General features: G+C 39.7%; 1 protein-coding gene across 1 annotated transcript in view; it reads right to left on the bottom strand.

Annotated features, from left to right (window-relative positions):
- PRR16 (proline rich 16) overlaps positions 1 to 21,719 on the bottom strand; it is a 165,424-nt gene that overhangs the window by 34,238 nt on the left and 109,467 nt on the right. The gene's annotated exons all lie outside the window — the stretch shown is intronic.

Genomic DNA, 21,719 nt, shown 5'->3' with positions numbered 1-21,719 from the left:
CTTGATCAAAGCAGCATTTTTTCCTAATTTTTCCTAATATTTTGTTAGTTACATTTAAATATTCCCTTGCATATAAACACAGGCATACCTATTATGTTGGCAGAAAGAAAACACATTTAAAATTTCAACACTATGCCAGAATACTTGCTACTGAACATGTTGAAAAAGCTTCTAATGTAAAATGAATGTGGCACCTGTACCGTTCGGGTGGGTGGCCAAAAAACTCTCTGACAGTAAGCAAAAATGATGAAAAGTGAGTAGGCAAAAATTCTTATTTTTTGATAACTTAAGCCACTTTAAGCTTTTGGGTTTAGAAAGGCATGAATAAATAATGAGAAATGGCCAAAAAGTTCTCCAAAGAAAAGAGGCCAAAGAAACTTTTCACTGTTGTTCATCACACGAAACAGATGGTAAGTAATAAACAAGTTACAGCAGTAAATTGGATCCAAACCAAGAAACTAAGTAGTAAAGTGAACGACCAAATCCCATGTGCCTGTGGCAGAGGAGCTTCTCTGTCCACCCAATAGCTGCATTTCTCTCTTTTTCAGTTCCTCCTTGGGAAACAGTGCAAGGAACACATGCTTCTCACCATCCCCCTCCCCTGCACTCCTCATCATCATCCTTTTGCAGCAAACTGCTGCTTGCTTTTAGGTGGATCCAATTTGCCCAGGAAGGAATTCTCTAGGACTTACGCTGCCATTTACTAGCAGTCTCAGAAAAAAAAAAAAAAAAAACCAAAACAAAACAAAACCAAAAAAACCCACCCCAAACCAACCAAACCCCCCCCCCCCCAAAAAACCAGAGAGAAAAAAAAAAAATAAGAAAGCAGCTATGAGGAAGACTATATTCGCTATTAATCTCTCCACCCAGAACCATACAGCAACAATAAAGTACTGTTTATGAACTTGGTTTGTACTGTGGTACCTCCTCCATCAAACAGCAACTACACTTGGCTGCAACCAAAATTCATGTGTTTCATTTGCTTATATTCAGCACAATTTGTGAAGTTCCTTTGCAGAGATAAAAAGTCCCAGACTGCTTGCTTACCTTATCTATCACCCGTGATGGTCAGCCAGCCCTATGCTGAAAAATTTTAAAGCAAATGTGACCTCAGATGCCTTATTTGGAAAGGGAAGAGGCAGCTCTAGTTTTGAAAGGCCTTTGTTATTGCACCAAAAATTCAAGATTATACAGGTTATAATTTCATAATCAAGCCATGCATATAGAGGAAGTTTCCTGAAAAACTATTTCCTGTGCTCTGCATTCCTTGTACTTAGCCCTTTTAACAAAAAATAAATTGAAAAGCATAACTATGTTAAATTAAAACATGAAGAAAATGCTTTGATTTTGCTCATGTATTAGCCTTTGAAAACACGCAGTATAAACTGTTTCTCTGATAACCAGAGAATGGCTGTCTGTATTACAGTTTGATTTTAATAATTTCTCCCTAATTCCTGATGGAAGCATACAGGACTTAAAAAAAGTCAGAAGTGGTCTAACAAAAATATTCAGCGTGATATCTAAACTGCCATAATACGACATAGTTTACATTTTGAGCATTATGAGTACATATGAGGTTTCACTCATGTCTATTTTGTATCAGTTTTTTATTAACTAACATTCAGCTTCTATTTCTTCAAAAAGACTCAGAAAGCCTCTTTTACCTTAGATTCAGTGGTTGTGAAAAAACAGTACGTAGTGCAAAAATAGTGAGAGCTAGGCATAGGATCCACTGTGGTGTGGTGGGCTGACCCTGGCTGGACATCAGGTGCCCAACAAGCTGCTCTATGACTCCTCCTCCTCAACAGGAAAGCGGGCAGAAAATATGACGAAAAGTTAGCGGGTCAAGATAAGGACAGGGAGATCACCCAGCAGTTACTGCCATTGGCAAAACAGACTCAGCTTTGGGAAATTAACTTATTGCCAATCCAAACTAGAGTAAGATAACAGGAAAGAAGAACAATATATTATCACAGAGGTGTTACCAACATCAGTGACAGGCTTAGCTTTGGCTAGCAGTGGATCAGCCTTGGGGGCAGCTCAAAATGTTTCTGTCCAACATGGGGGCAGCTGCTGGCATCTTTGCACAGAAGCCACCCCTGCAGTGCCGCTCACCTTCCCCCTGCCCCTGCCCCCCGCCAAAAGCTTGCCACATGTGGTTATTCCACCTATCTAAATTTGGGACCCAAGGAGCAACCCAATTTTCCTAGACCAAGTCTGTGTACCAACTATGCCAAATCACTACCCAGCAAAAGCAAAGAGTGCAGCAGTGGCCCTCCTCTGCCTCCTGTTCCCATGCACCGATTCCTATGCAATGAAAATACAGGATTTGTAGGTCACAGTTGACCATGCATGGTCTTATCAACACAGCTGGGAGACCATCTTCTTCCACACCCAAACCCACAGGTTTGTTAGACAAGGGATAAGACCAATTACAAGTAAAGGCATCAGATCATATCTACAGTTCATAGTTTTTGCAGTCAATATAGACTGGAAATATAGAGTGCCACATGGTTGGTTTATCAACAAGGCAATTTCCTATTAAACAGAAAACCAGTGCAATACCTTCCTACTTGCAGTACTTTGTTTTTATCTTGTGTCCTAGATTCTTATGGCACTATGATAAAGCTCTTTGCTTTGTATTTCAGACATTTAAAGCTTCCACACATAGATCAAATCTTCCTTGAAAACACACTATACAAAACACATTTGCTGAAAGCTCATGAAGTATTCAATTGAACATGACTTAGAAGTTTCATCGCGTATCTGAGAAAGAAATAATTAATCTCCTATATGTATGGTTAATGAGTGATAGCAAAACAAACTTGTTAAAAGAGATACTAGCATATACAAATGCTTTTCTAATAGTTTTCCTGCCTCAGCCTGTGAATTCAGACTATAAGACCACCACTGAAGCTTGTTGTGTTGGCAGTCTTCTTTCTAGAAATCAATGAGTCAGTTGTAATTTATTTACAACCTTATTTCTCGTTCCACTGGCCTTAAAAGAAGTGACTGAACAGCATGTCTTTGTAGAGCTGGAGCTCAGTATCGTGAAAAAGAAGAGGCAGAAAATGAACAAAGCATGTAAAATGAATTAATACTACAAAATTTACATGTTGAGCCTTAAGGTTATATTATGTTTTGCTTACTGTATTTACTGTTCTATGTCAATTTTTCCCTTGTTTAATGCTTCTTCTGCCTCAGCCACGCAATTCATGCTCTAGCGAACAGCAGTTTTAGTAGACTTACTCTCAAGTGTGAATGTGATCATAATTGACCTCATATTATACCTAATTATAAACTACTTGGAAAAGTCTTTCATTTTCTGTACTTTTGCACTGAGCACTGGCATAACTGGCCTGTAAACCACTGTGACAAATTCAAACCTAAATGACAATAAACCAATACGTAAACACATGCATTTTAAGATCCATAACAGTATGAAGTTAATGTTAAGTAAAGGCCTTCAGGTGAAGGCACTGAATTCTTACTCTTCTAACATGAGCTTCTAATCTCTTCCTGACACTAAGACACAATATCCTTTTCATGCACACACATAACATTTTACTCATCATACAGTAATAAAAGATTTTTTCTAATTAGAACAATGCTTTGTAATATTATAAGAAAAAGATTGTTTCAGTATTTATGATTGCTTTCCAAGTCTTGGAAAAACACAAGTTCAAATAGTTTTCCAATAGCACAGCTAGTCTCCAAGTAGTGTATAATGACAAGTCTGCAAGTTAGACATACTATTGAAATACTACTCATGTATTTAAAACCCGGGTCAAAACAGGAAAAAAAAAAAAAAAAAATTAAAATCATCAGTCCTCTAAATTCAGGATCATATTCAGTTGTTGATATAGGTTTCAAGTATATAAATTACAAATTATGAACCATCATAGCTGTATAATTTCATTTACCATTCAGGAGGAGTGCTTACTGAACATTTTTAAAGAAATCTGTCACAGACTGATGTACTTCAATTTGTCAGTAAAATATTATGACTCAGGTTGCAAAAATTATTAATAAATATATAATTAAAATGGATTTATTATGAACATTATGAATTATGAAAATAAACATGTAATCAAATTTGGCTTATTGGCCTACACAAGCTTTGCCACAGACTTGCAACTATTGGTATCAGTTACTGCCTCAACGCAGGCAAAAACACAAACCATTCCACAAAGCTGTTGGAGGAGTCTCACAGATTTTTTTGTGAATCATGATTTTCTTTGTCAAAAAACATGAGAGCACTGAATCTTTATCAGCTAAGACTTTTGCCCAACCTGTTCTGTAATTATTATCTATATTTATCAAAATTTCAGTGAATTTATTTTTCTGTTGATTGCTACTTTCATTTTTTTGTAGCTCAGTTTTTCACTATTATTTCTATTGTCAAGAGTTTTTCAGGAGGAAATAATGTGATAATTACTGATATATTTAAAAATGACTTAACATGCTGTTTTATACATCATAAAGAAACCAAAAATATCACGGATATTTTTTCCCTCTCTCCTCCCCTCCTTCCCTCTGCCCTCCACACCTGCCTCCCCCAACCCCGTCTGCCCTGGCCCCTGCCCCCCCCCCCCCCCCAGTTGGTTTAGATGAAAAGAACCCAAAAAGAAAGATCACACAAATCAAAAATACACAACATCCTCCTTCTATTTCATAGCACAAAAAGAAAAAAAAAATGCCCTAGCAAGTCCCTAGCAGAAAAAAGCTTAAGTATTAACTTATTAATGTAAATATAAGAGGTGTTATTTCTGTTGCTAAAAATCCATTTGTATTTTATGCATATCTGCAGGGATTATGTTTTAGAAAATAAGCATCCATGAGAAGCTCTTCCTTATGTATTCATTACTTTACTGGTATTATGACAACTTACTGCTTAAATATGCTATAAATTTCTTAGCAGTAGCATGCTAACTCACCTTAATTATTTTGAAAAGACATATTTTACTGGAAGGATTACTGAAATCACATCAAAACACAACTCAAATTCCTATTTTGGTTATATTTTCTCCTCTCTACTGGTGAAGCCAAACCACCTATTCGAAATACATCACCATATGTATATATACAAAAACATTTGTCCCGTATCCCTACATGCATTTTAGATACAAGTCTAATGGTAAAATCAGTTTAATGGTAAAATCAAATAGAAGCACACAGGCTTAGATGTTTTTATTTAAAGGATTCATTACGTCTTTGCTTAGCTTCATGTGGTCATAAACTAAGTGCTGAAAAGCAAAGACATGCAAGCATTAGGTGTCACAAAAAAGAAACAAAAACCCGCACTGTCTCTTCTTTCATACTGTCTCAGGGACTGACTCACAAATTTGAAGGATAAACATTTTTTCAGACAGCTTGGGTCACCCATCTGGTTTACTATTTCACTGCAAAACTGTCTGCAATTGTAGGAATGATACAAGAGTGAGTAGCAAAGGCAGGTTAGAATGATTTTCCAAAAAAGTGCAGGATTAAGTGTACAAAGTCACATCAGCACTGGAGCCGGAAGAGCATTTGTCGATGGCTGCATCCAGAGACCAATTCTGAGGCTGATTCCTGCACAGTCCGGCTGCCAAAGGATTTGTCACTGCCATTCTGCTGTAGATTTTACATACAGATACAGAAAAATGGTTTGTTTTGAAACCATAATTCTAAAAGCTAGAGAGGCACTTTCATATATATCCATAAAAGGCATATAAGCCCTTCATTTCAAGTCACCGTACATGTAGAAGCAATTCATTAACACTCTACACAATTTGTATTGAGTTGTGCCTGTTTATAAAAAACAAAGTTTGACATTTTAATTTTCCATTGCTTTTGGCATGCTTGGCTCCTTTTTTTCATCTCTCTTCTTTGTCAAGTACAAAACTGCACCTGCCAGAAACATCGGAAACTTGTATTTTTCATCTGTCCTTTGATGAAAGGTGTATCAGTTACTTTAATGGCTAACAGGCAGTGTTAGGGCAAATTACTTTGCCCTGCTGCTTACCACTCTAGATCTTCCAAGTGATTTGCTCAGACTTAGTGTTCTCTTTTTGAAGACACACCCAATTTTAATATAAAGACTTCATAATGTGGATTACTGACTACTTTTCCAAGGAAGTTCCTCCAGTAGCTACACACCCACCTCACCGTGAAGAATTTTTTTAGTTTATTTCTAGCCTGATTTTATTAACTTATGCAACAGTACCTTGTGTTTATACTATATTAAGGGGTCCCCTGTGTCAGTAACAAATAAGCTTGTTAAGGTAAAGCAACTCTTGCAGGATTTAAAAGTGTGAGATAACTTCTGCTAAACATTGTTTTTCCTGAATTTTTAATTTGCATTATCTTTCTTGATAGATTGAGTATAAAGAAAGGACATTTTTCAGTAACAGCCTAACTATATCTCAGCACTCTTAAGACACAGGTTGTGGTGAGTTGATCCTGGCTGGATGCCAGGTGCCCACCAAAGCTGCTCTGTCACTCCCCTCCTCAACTGTGAACTATAACAGAAGGCTTGTGGGTCAAGAAAAGGACAGGGAGAGATCGCTTAACAATTACCATCATGGGCAAAACAGACTTGATGATGCAACTAATTCACTGCCAATCAAATCAGAGTAGAACAATGAGAAATAGAAACTACATCTTAAAACACCTTTGACCCTACCTCTCCCTTCTTCCCTGGGCTCGAATTCACTCCTGATTGCCTCTGCTTCCTCCCCACCTGCAGCACAGGGGGACAGGAAACAGCAGTTATGGTCAGTTCATCGCACATTGTCTCTGCTGCTGCTTCCTCCTCAGGGGGAGGAATCCTCACACTCTTCCGTAGCTCCAGTGTGGGGTCCCACCCACGAGAGACAGCTCTCCACGTACTTCTCCAGTGTGAGTCCTTCCTGCAGGCTACGGTTTTTCACACACTGCTCCAGTGTTGTTCCCTTCCAAGGGCTGCAGTCCTTTAGGAACAGAGTGTTCCAGCATGTGTCTCCCACAGAGGGTCACTAGTTCTGCCAAAAAGCCTGCTCCAGCCTGGGCTCCTCTCTCCATGGGGCCACAGGTCCTGCCAGGAGCCTGCTCCAGCACGGGCTGCCCATGGGCGCACAGCTGTGGGCCTCCCTGGGCTGAGGGGCACAGCCTGCCTCAGCATGGGCTTCACCACGGGCTGGGGGGAACCTCTGCTCCGGCCCCTGGAGCCCCCCCTGCCCCTCCTGCGGCGCTGGCCTGCGGGGCTGCAGGGCTGTTCCACTCACACTTCCTCACTCCTCTTGTCCTGCTGCAATCATACAGGTTTGGGTTTTTTTCCACCTTCTTAAATAAATTATCACAGAGGTGCCAGTGGCATGGATGGGCTCAGCCGTGGCAAGCAGCAGGTCCACCTGTGGAGCCAGCTGCCATTGGCTCTATCTGACACGGGAAGATTCTAGAGCTTCTCACAGAAGCCACCCCTGTAGTCCCCTGCTACCAAAACCTTTCCACACAAACCCAATACACTGCTTTTGCTGTTCAACTTGCTCATCAAGGCTGGTCTGCTTCAGCAGAGAGCCGCTAAAGCGAGCAACATTAACTCAGGTGTTGCTGTACTTTACGCCAAAATCCAATTATCTATAGAGTGAATCCTCTTTCACTCTCAAGCAGAAGACCTCTGTGCTAAATACTTTCTTTGAATTGGAGAGATAGCGTTACACAGAAAATTTGTGATTTGCGAAATGTTTAGTAACTGCCTGCTGTAATAGCCACTCACCATACGTTTTTCATAGAATCACAGAATTTCTCAAGTTGGAAGTGACCCTTAAGAATAAAGTCCAACTCCCTGCTCCTCACAGGACTACCTAAAACTAAATTGTATGACGAAAAGCATCATCCAGACAATCCATGAACTTCCCTGGGGATCCTCTTCCGGTGACTGACCACCCTCTCAGTGAAGAACCTTTTCCCATTTTCCTAGTAACACATATTTTTGCTCCAAAGTGTACAGGTTTTTTAACATGATAGCTAAAACATTCTGTCCTGGTTTCAGCTGGGCTAGAGTTAATTTTCTCCTCATTAGCTAGTACCGTGTGGTGTTCTGGATTTAGTATGAGAATAATGTTGACAACATACTGACGTTTTAGATGTTGCTAAGTAGTGTTTACTCTAAATCAAGGACTTTTCAAGTTTCTCATGTTCTGCCAGTGAGCAGGTGCACAAGAAGCTGGGAGGGAGCAGAGCCAAAACAGCTGATGCAAACTAACCAAAGGGCTACTCCATACCATACAATGTAATGCTTAGTATATAAATAGGGGAGAGCTGGCTGAAGGGGCCGCCCATCACTGCTCAGCGACTGACTGGGCATCAGTCAGTGGGTGGTGAGCAATTGTATTGTGCATAACTTATTTTATGTACTTTTTCCCCCCTGGGTTTTATTCTGCTCTCTCCTTCTCTCTTCATTACAGTTGTTATTATATTTTATTTCAATTATTAAATTGTTCTTATCTCAACCCATGGATTTTACATTTTTTCCAGTTCTTCTCCTCATCCACTGGGGGCAGGGGTGGGAGTCAGCATGTGGCTGCATGTTACTTAGTTGCCAGCTGGGGTTAAACCGTGACACATTCTTACATTTATTTTAATCTATTACCTGTGGTACTCTGATGGCTGTAATTCATTCACAAATTTATCCTAGAAAGATGTGCTCTAAACTAGTAAAGACAGTAAAAGATTGGAGATATTCACTTAGTGGAAGAAGTATTTGTTGACCTAACCCAACAATTAAACTACCAGCTACCATATTACCACTGTACAAAGACATCATTGTGGGTGTACCACGACTCATGTAAGATGGTACCAGCATATCTTTGGGTGATCCTCTAAAAAACCCTGAAAAGGAACTATTCCCACCTGTTCAGGGACAGGAGCCAGGGCAACGTTTATACTATGCCCACAGAAGCTCGTTTCTTCAGGCCTCTGCCTGATCCTCCCTACACTCTACTGTTTCTTTCAGAGTTCTTAATCACAGTTTAACTGCCTCTCCTGTCACCACATATCAAGTAAGAATGCTGATGCTACTAAATACTTCCAGCAGCATCTAACCAAACCCCTGCTTTCTGAACTGTTAGAATTATACATTCCATCCCTAGGGACATGCATAGGCCAAGGGGACAGATTGTAGAATCATAGAATAGTTTGGGTTAGAAGGGACCATTAAAAGCCAGCTAGTCCAGCCCTCCTGCTATAAGCAGGGACATCTTCAACTAGATTAAGTTGCTCAAAGCTCCATCCAACCTGAACATAAATGTTTCTAGGGATGGAGCATCTATCACCTCTCTGGGAAATCTGTTCCATTATTTCACCACCCTCATTGTAAAAAAATCTCTTCCTTATATCTAGTCTGAATTTACGCTCCTTTAGTTGCTACAGGCCCCACTAAAAAGTCTGTCCCTATCCTCCTTATAAGCCCCCTTTAAGTATTGAAAGGCTGCAGTAAGGGCTCCCAAGAGCCTGCTCTTCTCCAGGCTGAACCACAACTCTCTCTGCCTTTTGACATAGGAGAGCAGTCCCATCCTTCTGACCATTTTTGTGGCCCTCCTCTGGACCTGATCCAACAGTTCCACACCTTTCCTGTCCTGAGGACTCCAGAGCTGGCTGCAGTACTCCAGGTGGGATCTTGCCAGCATAGCGTAGAGGGGCAGAAACACCTCCCTCAACCTGCTGGCCACACTTCTTTTGATGCAGCCCAGGATACAGTTGGCTTTCTGGGCTGCAAACACACATTGTCAGCTCATGCCCTGCTTTTCATCCACCAGCACCCCCATGTCCTTCTCCACAAAGCTGCTCTAAATCCTTTCACCCCCCCCAGCTTGTGCTTTGATGGACCTCATGACGTTCATATTGGCCCACTTCTTGAGCTTGTTCAGGTCCCTCTGGATGGCATCCCATCCCTCAGGCATGTCAACTCCACTGCTCAGCTCGGTGTCATCTGCAAAACTTGCTGGGAGTGCTCTTGATCCCACCATCTGTCATTGATGAAGATATCAAGCAACACTGGTCCCAGCACAGACCCCTGAGGGACACCACTTGTCAATTATCTCCAGCTGAACATCAAGCTGTTGACTACTACTCTCTGGATGTGACCATCCAGCCAATTCCTTTATCCACTGAATAGTCCATCCATCAAATCCATATTAGAGAAAAAAATGTTGGGGACTGTGTCAAAGGCCTTACGGAAGTCCAGATAGATGACATCTGTAGCTCTTCCCTTGTCCACTGATTTAGTCACTCCACTTTAGAAGGCCACTAGGTTGGTCAGGCAAGGCTTGCCCTTCCTGAAGCTATCCTGGCTGTCTCAAATCATGTCTGTCCTTCATGTGTCTTAGCATAGCTTCTTGGAGGATATGTTTTACAGTCTTCCCTGGCACAGAGGTGAGGCTGACAGGTCAGTGGTTCCCAGGATTTTTCCTTTCTAGTTTTATTTTAAAAATAGATGCAATGCTTTCCTTTTTCCAGGCCCAGGGACTTCATCTGACTGCAATAACTTTTTAAATATTATAAACAGTGGCTTGGCAACTACATCAACTGATTCCCTCAGGACTCTGGGATGCATCTAATCGGGTCCCATGTATTTAGGTATGTTCAGGTTCCTTAGGTGGTCTCGAACCTGATTTTCTCCTACAGTGGGAGGGACTTTGTTTCTCCAATCCTTGCCCTGAGGTCCATCCACCCAAAAGGTGTGGGAAGAAAGACTGAGTGAAGCCTGATGCAAAAATGTTGTTGAGTACCTCAGCTTTCTTGTCTGTTGTTACAATTTTGCCAGCCATGTTCATCAGGGGAGGTACACTTTCTCTGACCTTACCTTTTTGGCTGACCTGCCTATAGAAGCCCTTATTATTTTTTGCATCCCTGGCCAATTTCAGCTGCAGCTCCACCTTGGCCTTCCTGAACCCATCCCTACACAACCAGACATTGTCCCTATACTCTTCTCAGCATACCTGTCCCTGCTTCCACTGCCTGTACATTTTCTTCTTGCCCTTTCGTTTGACTAGCACATCTTGACTCAGCCATGCCAGTCTCTTGTTTCTGTCCGGATTTCTTACACTGGGGATCAAGAGATGTTACGCTCTACAGAAAGAGACATTAAAAATCTGCCATCTCTGTTCTGCTGCCTTGTCCCTGTGGGCAGTTTCCCGGGGGTCCCATCAACTAACTCCTTGAACAACTAAAAGTTTACTTTCCTTAAATTCAGGGTCCTGACTTTACCCATATCCCTCAGGATTGTGAGCTCCATGACCACATGATCGCTGCAGCCCAGGCTGCCTCCAGTCTTGACATCACCTGTTAGCTCACTTGCAGTGGTGACCAACAGGTTCAGTAATGCATCCCCTCTGTCAGGGTTGTCTACTACCTGGCTTAAGTATATTCTTGATGCGCTTCAGGAGTCTGGTGGATTACCTACAGCTTCCATGCTACTTTTCCAGCAGATGTTGGGGTGGTTGAAATCCACCATCAGGATGAATGCCTGTGAGTGCGATGCTTCCTGCAGCTGGAGTAAGATGACTTCACCAATAGGCTCCCCTTGACTGGGCAGCCTGTAGCAAACACCAGCCACAAGGTTCCATTTGTTGCCTCAGTCTCTAATTCTTTCAACCTGCTCATGGCTGTTCTTCAGAGACAGCTCTTCACAATCTATCCAGTTCTTGACATAGGTGGCAACCCCTTCATCCTTCCTTCCTTGCCTGTCCCTTCTGAACAGTTTGTAGATACAGACAGCCACACTCCAGTCATAGCTTTCTAGCAGCAGAGGCTTTCAGATCCTCCTGTTTGGTGCCAATGCTGTGTGCATTGGTGTAAAGGCACTTTAGCTGGACCATGTCACCTTTCTAGAGGAACACACCTTAGTTCCTTCAAGGTATTTTACCAGTGTTCCCTGCTGGCATCTATTACCTCACAAGCCCTTGGCTCATCACTGTAACGCTTTAAGTGTGCTCCAGTGTACCCAGCAAGCCACAGACCAACAGCCTGAGGGCCCTCACTAGCATCCAGTCCATCTAATCTTGGCATGCCATCCCATGGCTTGTCATGGGTGAGCCTGATATTATCCCTTCAACTCCCCCTTCAACTCTAGTTTAAAGCTCTGTCAATCAGCCCTGATAGCTCGGGAGCAAAGAGCCTCTTCCCCCTTTGAGAAAGATGAATCCCATCCAACGCCAGTAGGCCTGGTACTGTGTAGACTATCCCATTATCAAAAACCCCAAAAGTCTGGCAGTGACACCAGCCATGGAGCCACATACTAATTGACTGAGTCTGTCTGTTTCTTCCAATAACACTGCCTGTGACTGGAATGACAGAATGTACTATGAAGTAGGCCTACAGTAAGACCAGGGTTAATAATGGACTCCTAAGAAGTCTTGTTCCTTCTATGAGAAGCTTGGTTGTGTCCAAGCTGAGACATAAAAACAGCAGATAGATGGGATTCAGCAGTGCCTGGGATGCTTTTCCCAGGCCTTCCACTTCCACTGGGGAAGAACAGGCATTGCCTGGTGCACCTGGCAATGGCAACCTGAACATGGACACCCAGAAACACAGACTAATTCTACCGGTATGTCACCAGGACTGCATGTCTGCACCAGACCACGGCTGTACAGCTGCAAAGCTGCCTGGCAGAAGCACATCAACTATAAACGATTACAGAGCAACAGTCAAATACATAATACTTATCGCAATGGAAAAACACAGGGAAGTCAAGACATACTATCCACTTTCAGCTCCTCTGTCTAGTTCTGTTGCACAAAGTTGATTGAGTACATATGTTAACCTCTACCATGTATCTTGCAGTAAAACACAAACTTTTTGTATTTTTAACACTTTACCGTTCTGAAGCTAAAATAAACTGTGTATTTTGGCCAGTCAGTAAAGTGTTTTTATGTTGCTTTTACTTTCTCTTCCCACTTTTGGCACCTATTCAGCAGCATTCAGTAATCTGTTTGTCCTCCAAACCACTTGTTTTTGCCTCGGTTTCAATGAAAACTGAGATTTAAAATCATTGTATACATAACTAAATGTGAGAAGTCTAATTTATCTCTTCAGTATCTTTCTATTTTGTTAGGTCCCTCTAAATTAAAAATGTACTTTATCAGAGGACCTAACTCTATACAGTTCATCCAGTTTTAATACTTTCTTGTTCCTAAGTCAGCTAGTATAAAATTAGCTTGATGGCGTCAGATATTTCCTGAATCTAGACTAGTAAATTCTCTGGAGGCAGAGATGTCATTACCCATTTCTATCAGGAGTCTTACACACTTAGAGGTTAAAATCTGGACAAGTGGAAACCTTGCTGAATGAAAGAAACTCTGTATTTTTTCCTTGCATTTTAAAATAGCAAAATTAGGATATTTTAAATACCTGATTCCTAGTTTCCATTCAAGGGAAGAACTAAGCACATTTAAGCCCTATCCACGAATATATTTTAAGAGATGTTTGTTTATCATGTATTTGGACATTTAGAGTATGCAAAACTTGCTTTCCTAAATGTTACTGCTTGGCATGAACCACACATTGAATATTATAGCTCTTTGGAAACAGATGAAAAAAATAAGGGTTTGATTTCCAACACAGAAAGAAAATTGCAATTCCAGATTTGTACACAATGACCTGTTAACATCCATTGAGGAAATAAAGGGTGATATGAGAGCAGCAAGCAATCCTACACTCCACTTAGGAAACACACAGGACAGTTCTTACATTTGCAGCTGTCATTCTTGTCCATGCCATATGCTGCCTGAGAGACCTGACTGCACATAAGCTAGGAGTATTTGTATTGGTAGAGAATTACAGCATTTTGATGGAAGTTTTATTTCACTTCAGAACAATAAAGAGTTATTTAAAATCATGGCAACGAATATACAATTAAAATTATTTGATGAAAGAAGTGTTTCAGTCTTTTGATATATTTATGATATATAAAACCAGACCTCCCGAGCTACCAATACTTTGGTGGGAAGTTGAGAGCCTCAGGGAACCTCAGCCTTTTTAGTTTTCAGGCTAAAATCAGAGTCTAGAAGGCCAGGCCAGTTCTGACAAGAAACTACATAGGTTTGTGATGCTTTTGATGTTGCTCAAAGAGATGATGAAAAATGCCTACTCTCTTCTCTGCTCCAATATTGAAGCATGAAGGATGGTGTCAGAATCTTTATTCTGAATATTTAGGATGAAAAGCACTGATAATAATGCTGTGAATATTTTCATCTGTGACAGACACAGCCCTTCAATCTGTGAAATACAACACCTTCAGTTTAAGACAACCACAGAGACCTTAGTTACAATCACCTGCTTAAAAATAAACTCAGTGATAGCATGGGGCATCAAACTGGCTGTCCAGTATGAGTCAATGCATGCTAAGCCAGGAAAGGTAATTTTTTTTCTCTCCTGTTCCGTTCCTAGCACTGACTGTGGATGACTGGCATGTTTCCAGTCAAAAGTGAACTGAAAGTATCTGAACATCCTTAGTAAGTGTTTTCATTGTCACATGTAATAACATTTGTTAATATTGATCCACATTAAATAAAGCTAAACACTTAGAAGCAAACTTTATCCCACCCTTCTGCTATTGTGCATTTGTGGAGAAAGAAAGCGAGGATAGGGAAGAAGATAATGAAGGGTACAAAAAGCCAGACTTTCAAACTACTCAAATACTAAATAATTCTGGTAGAATTAAACCCTAGGCTGAGCAAATTGTGTGGTTTGTGTTTTCTGTAGTGCACTGAGGCACCGCCTTCTTACTATACTGACCTGCAGACGTATCTTGCTATGCAAGGCATACTGAGATACAATGTCCCTCATAACTGATTTAGCATCAGGTCTAGATATGCTGCAGTGCTAGGAACACAGTCCCTCCAGGAAGATGTTTGTCATTGCCTCCCAGCACTCCTCCTGCACAGCGCAGCTATGCGTCAGACATTCTTTCGTCCTGTATCTAAAGGACAATTCCCAGAGATACTGAAGTCTTACTAAATCACTAGAATCTCCCTTTTTTCTGTCCCACAGGACAGGATTTAAAGCACTTAACCACACTTTTCCTTATTTACTATATATTATTAAATCTCATGTTTTCTATGCATCCATTAACAGGTCCTACATTCATACATTCGCTCATCCATCCATCCAGTCTACATTAATACAGCTAGTAAAAGAAATCCCCTCTACCGCTACTTACAAAAGTTCTGTTGAACACCACTTAGCTTTCTATATTATTTCTCTACCTTCACTTCTAGCACAGGAACCTACTTTCAATGAGGCTATCACCCTTATTTTTCAGTTATATCCTGAATAGCAAAAGTTACTTTTATTTCTTTATGTAGTCAGTGAGCTAAAAAGAGAGAAGCATTACAAATACTTTTCTGTCTAGGTAATGTAGTAGAAGTTAAGGTATCAGCAGACATATTTATGAACACTCTTCAAAACCTCTGTACTTTAAAACTTCTGGAGTAAATGGAGGCAGTTTTCAAATACAGGTCTATTTTGCTGTTTCCTGCATGGACAGAATGGTCTGGCTTTATTATTTCTGATTCTGCTTGTGCTATGCCCACTACTCCCACTGTGCTACACTCATTTGAAAAGCATATGCATGCCCCATGCTTTAAACAAATAAAAACCCATAACCCTCTGTTACAGATACAGAAAGGCCCACACTGTCTTGTAACCAAAATAAAAGAAGGAAAGCAAGCAAAACAAAAATCACTTATCTGTTCATTTTTTGGTACTGATTCAGCTGGACTGGTTTAACCACACAGTCTGACGAAGCTGATCCACACAGATATGGACAAACTTAGAAGTTGTCTCCAGCCCATTTCCTTCATACATTTCATCAGTACAGACAGATGTATTGCTGTCCAATGCAAATGAAGTGCCTTTTCATCTGTAACAATTACTATGTAGTAGCGTAAGTGCCTTTCTTCCTATATTTTTTGTTATACACTGTTGATAAATTACTGCTATAGTTTTCTCATAAGCGTACATACATGATCTTATGTGAATCAGTGAGGTTTCTCTTTTGTTTTCTATTATCTTCAATGAATTAGTATTTCTTAATACAAAATATTTGCAAATCTAACATTTACAAAAGCAGATGTCACTGTGGAATCTTTTTTATAAACAAGGAAGAAACCGGAACATACAAACAAACAGCTTTTTATGTAGCACCACAAAGATTCTGCAATCAATCCTTTTGCAGTGGGTGTGAGGACAGTACACTGGCTTTGGTTCAAAAAGTCAGCTTCCACTGGTGTTGACTGTAGTTCATCTTAATGACTGCTAAACACAACGTTTTGTCTCACATGGGTCTGAAGACCAAAATTAACATTATAAAGTTGAAACATAATCATGTTGAAATTGTGAAACTGCAATTGTGAAACAGTCATCCGTCAAAATTAAAGTATGTTAGTGACTCCTTGGTGACAGAAGATAACATAATTTGTAGCTCCAGTACACAATCATCACTGTATAGGCAAAAAAATGAAAATTAAAGCATTATGTAGGGATTAGAGATTCTTACAAAACGATATTATCATCGTCTTCTGGTTTTCACATACTAATTTATCCAGGAAGGAGACCAGCATGAATTAAAAACTTTTACTTAGCAAAGTCAACATTGAACTGGGAAGGAAATAAAAACTTCTGTGAAAAATTCTGCCACTGACAGGCTTTTTTCTTGCCCTCTTATCTTAAAGTGATTCAACATTAAGTTTAAAATAATGGTAATAATGCTACTTAAAAGAAAAAGAAACTCTGAGATTGAAGTAGTCACTGAATACACAACATATTTGTTTAAAGCTCCTTTCCCCCCACCCCCCATAATTTACCTTTTACCTTTCCCTTCTTATGTACATTTTTTGCCACATTATTGCATGCAAGATTGCAAAACAAGTCAGTCAAAAGATCAGGCAAACAACATGAAGGGACAGATCTGAGATCAGAAAGCTCTTATAAAAATATAATTTATTATTATTATAAATTATTATTATTATTATTCCTAGTTTACAACCAACAGTGAGGCAGACTGCTCAGATCCTTAAAGAGTCTTAGTATATACATCAAATATTTCAGGATGATGAAAAAACCTCTTCTCTTGAGGAGAAGCTACAGCAACTTCTGGAGCTCTGCTCTTTATCTTCCCCAAGCAAGGCAGCAGAATGGTCCTGGTCTTACTCACTGTCTGAAGCGCTGCTGTTGGGTGCAATTTACATTCTACTTCTTTTACTGGATCAGACCCAAGTTTTTTCTCATCTATCTCTAAACCACATTTTCATACCATAAAAGACACATAGTCCTGCAATAACTAAAACAGTCCTGCAAGATACAGAAGGTTCTAGTTCCTCTTGGCCATACTTGTAGAAGAGGTTCTCAACTTGTTTTTATAACCTGACAGGAGACCGATTATATTATCAATAAGAAAACTCTCCCTCAACATTTCCAGAGATTCAGCATCACAAAGACTGGGTAAACTAAATACAGCTGTGGCCCCACCTGCCTGCACCACTGAAATGCACCAGCCCAGCTGATGGGTACAGTGCATGATGCAGTTTCTTAACAAAAGCCTCCAACAACGTAGCAACATGGGAACTTTGCCATGCATGAACAAACATGAAAAAACAGAGAAAAGTAGCACACTTGCACAGGCTGACCAAAGCACGGGCTGCTCTCTTGCAGCAGGATACCCAGTCAAGTCCACTTATCTCAGCAGTTCCAGTGCGAGCTAGCAGGAGAGGTCTTTGAACAACTTGAGGTAGTCAGATGTCAAATTGTTTAAGATCAGAAATGAAAGTGCTCTGGGGAGCACTTGCATGTGCTCCCCAGAGTTACACCAAGATGTTCTACTACAGGTAACTTGGCAAAATTATGACTGATGAAGAGACTTGGGCTCTTGGGCTCTTCTCCACCACAAAACAGGACAGTTAGAGAAAACCCCTGCTAGTTTTTTTCATTTAAAAGCCATCAGCAAACAAAGATGAGGCTGAACTGCAGTTTGTATGCACTGTGCTGCAGCATGCTGAGCCAGTAACACCAGTGCTGCTGCTGCTGCTTCCATTATGAACTGCATGGTCTGTGCTAACAGATTCAGAAACGCTAGGCTGCAGAGTGTAGCTGTTGCATGCTATATATCACATATCGCCCTGCAAAATACAAAGTGGTTATTCAATAGATGCCAAGTATTTTTCAGATTAAGCATTCTAAATATTGCGCTTACAATGGTTTACCATAGACATTTGATCTACTGCATGCCTTTGCACATACCTCACTTACATACCTTACTGCAGCTTTAAGCATGACGCTTTCATTATTGTTACTAGTTTGAACAGCAGATAAGGTATTTTGCTTCTACACACACACACACCGCACACATGCATACCCCTGAAAAAGCATGGCTCACAGAATATACACAAACCATGAATGAGAAACGCTGCCTCTGTAAAAATATGCACCCAATACTCAATGCCTACTTTAAGAGTAAATCAGTCAAGTGATGTAGCAACCATAGCATGATGTTATCTCCACATGTAAAATTACTGTTTGTGGTATCACTGAAAGGAAAGCCATAATTAGAACATGGAAGTAAAGAGATCTCAGCAGGTCCAGAGAGCATACACAACCCTCTCTGGTAATTAGAGAATTCATATTGCACTCTGTTTACTTCAAAACCAGTAATCAGCTTATTTAGTTTATATTAACTTATAAGGAAGTTATATAACTTTATATATTAACTTATTATTAATTTATATTAACTTATATATATATATTAATTTATATTAACTTATAAGGAAGTTAACAAGAGTTGTAATCTACTGCACTTACTTCACATAACATTTTAAGTAAAATATTGAATTAATAATAAAAAAGGAGGATGAAGATTTGGAATCTTCCTGTTCCTATGAACAATGGATGATGTGATGAAAGGTGTGACAACTCCAGAAGACAAGACAGAAGGATGACTTTTACTAGGTGATAAAAAGACCCATTATCTTTTTGAAGTTTCTTACCTTATGTCCTTAAAAAGGACTCTTACGGGATGTTACTCTCCTTGTGTTCATTTCCTACAAAGCATCCAATTCCTAAGCTTGTGCCCTTCATTAAATTGAAAGAAACCACCTTCTCCTTCTACATTTGAGAAGTCTAGATCTGGACAATTCAGACTTTAAAATACCTCTGGGGAATTAAAACTGAAATGATGGCAAATGTTGAGTTAAAGCTCTGAGTACTGTTACTGGCCTTCCAGTTTTTCAGGTATTAACATCTTTGCAAAAGACTAAATACAATCAGAAATATACTACACTTATATTTCAAAGGCAGACAACTCCTGTCCTGTTCTGGTTAGTTGATTATGTTTTCCTCAGTAAGGTGTGAAACGTGCTGTGTTATAGGCATTCAGAAAAGCTTCACTGAGGCTGCATTCCTAATATAAATGTAAAAAACACTGCTGGCTGAATACAGTATTGCAGTCTTTCTTATGCCATTTTTATTAGAATTTTCCAGACAGTGCTCCAAAGCTTAAAGTTAATTGTTTCCCATGCATTGCAGATTTCCCTGTTTTAAATTGAGTTTTATTCTTGTCATGCTAATAATGTGAATTATTTTTATAACAAGGTTATAAAAATACCTTCTAATCGGACACAGGCCAGAGACATTCTCATTAAAACAGGAGAATTGATTCACTGTTCATAGTATGATTTAACAGAGACCCTGGAACACTTTGGTGCATTAAAGAAAGCCTGAGTTAGCAAACTTTGCAGAAGAACAATGCAGTTCCTTCACATTTGGCAACTGGCTTTCTGGCCAAAAGCAGCATTGCATTTGAAAAGCTGCATCTTTTGTTTTTATACCACAGCACCTTTTCACCCATGAAAATGCACAAAGAAGGGCAGCAGTTTGTGAAACGGTGATCAGGAGGCATGGGGAAAGAGACAAGAGTGTGTCTCTGAAAGAGAAGACAAAGTGTGAGACGGAAGATGTTGGATACCAAAACTGAACATGAAATGCTGAAAATCAGATGCCACTTAGAACTTTCCAGAGCTGAGAACTGTAAACTTAACACTGCAATGAAACTGAAATTCACATGTATATCAATACACAGCCACAGAGTACAGCATCTACTTTGGAGGTACTAACATGTTCATGAGACACCAGCAAGCCCAGAGACCGAATCCAGAGGAGAAATACTGTGCTCTGCTCTCAGAGATGAGTTTATATTGGAAAAATTGAGCCAAGTGAAGTAAGACATGTACAGAAGACCCTCTCCCCTAAAATTATTTTGTGTAATTTCCTTTAATTTAAGATTAAACACAAATATTTCCTATAAAATATGCAGTTTGATTTGCATTATCGCATATTTTCTTGTATGCAGTAGCTTTTTTAATAAGGAAAAAAATAAACTAGCTTATAACAGTTGGTATATGATCTCCGCAGCAGCAATAAAGTCAAAGAGACAGCAAAAGTTTTCTTTTCAAAAGAAAAAAATGTAGATATGCAGTGTGGATATGTCCACACATTGTCCCAGTGACTTAAAATGTTAATCTCAATGTGTAAGCAAGGGAGGTGCTGTGGAGTCCCAGGTCTGAGCAGAATCCACCTGACAGAAACTCCATTCCAGCAGCAAAGATCATGTATGCATGCCGAATGAGTTACTGCCTCCTGCTGCAAGTGCTAGGACTTCACTTGGCAACTGATAACATGAGGTTAAGTATACTCAAACAATACAAAATGTAAAGTGCATCATGAAAAGCACATCAGTAAAACATGATTAAACATTTAGAACTACTTTCTTGTTTTGTCACTTTTATGCAGGGAATACAACACAAAGCCTTAGACCCTGTATGTGTATTTGCAAAAACCACAATCTTTGTTTACTGCACAGTTTTTCAAAGGGCAGCTATCTGTTAGAATTTTTGTTATGATTATTCTTATTATTTCACTAAATTAAATACTAAAAATGTACCATAGTGTATATACAGGGAAACAACTTGAAGATTCGTTTTCAGTTTAATAGCTATTATTGCATGTAAATGGAAATTTAAATTAAGAATCTGTTTCGTCTAGTTTTGTCTCTTGCCATGGAGTGTGTTTCACATTTCAGCTCAAAAGCATACTGCTTTTATACAGCATCTGCTGTTGGGCCATTTGAGATTAATTTGGCACAACTTTTGTAAATAACAGATTTATTGTCAGATTTTCTTCCCTGATATGATGTTTTTTACCTCTAGGTCCCAACAATTCTCTTTGTGAGAATAAAAGAATGTTCTTTCATGAAATAATTAAAACCACTGAGGACTTTGTTTCAACTAGTAAGAATATTAATTGGGTTCACCATCAAAATGCGATAACATGTACAATATCTTGTTTTGCATGTTAATGCTTCGTAATTGTACAGAGCTATTCAACTTCAAAGCTCTTTACATGAATTAAGTGGATGTCCCTGAAGGCCTTAGGCAAAATTTTCTTTGCCTTCTAAAAGAGATTTGCACCAGACAAAGGCTTTATGAAAAACGCAGGACTGCACTTTATTGGTTTAATCTACTGCCATCAGATGTGAGATAAAATATTACTACCATTTTGCAAATGGAGCAGTGGAAATAGGGGGCAAACTGAATGGGTCTATCCCTGCTCATCTGAAAACTGTTACTTCACCTTGGCTGTGGCACTTTGAGCAAGTAAGAACCAAAATGCAGGATAATTCGGTTTTCCAAAGACATGTCAACATACCTTTC

This window comes from Falco biarmicus, chromosome Z (genome assembly GCF_023638135.1).
Source record: "Falco biarmicus isolate bFalBia1 chromosome Z, bFalBia1.pri, whole genome shotgun sequence".
NCBI lineage: Eukaryota > Metazoa > Chordata > Aves > Falconiformes > Falconidae > Falco > Falco biarmicus.
The sequence above is the reverse complement of the archived record's forward strand: the minus strand, read 5'-3'. Positions and strand labels throughout refer to the sequence as shown.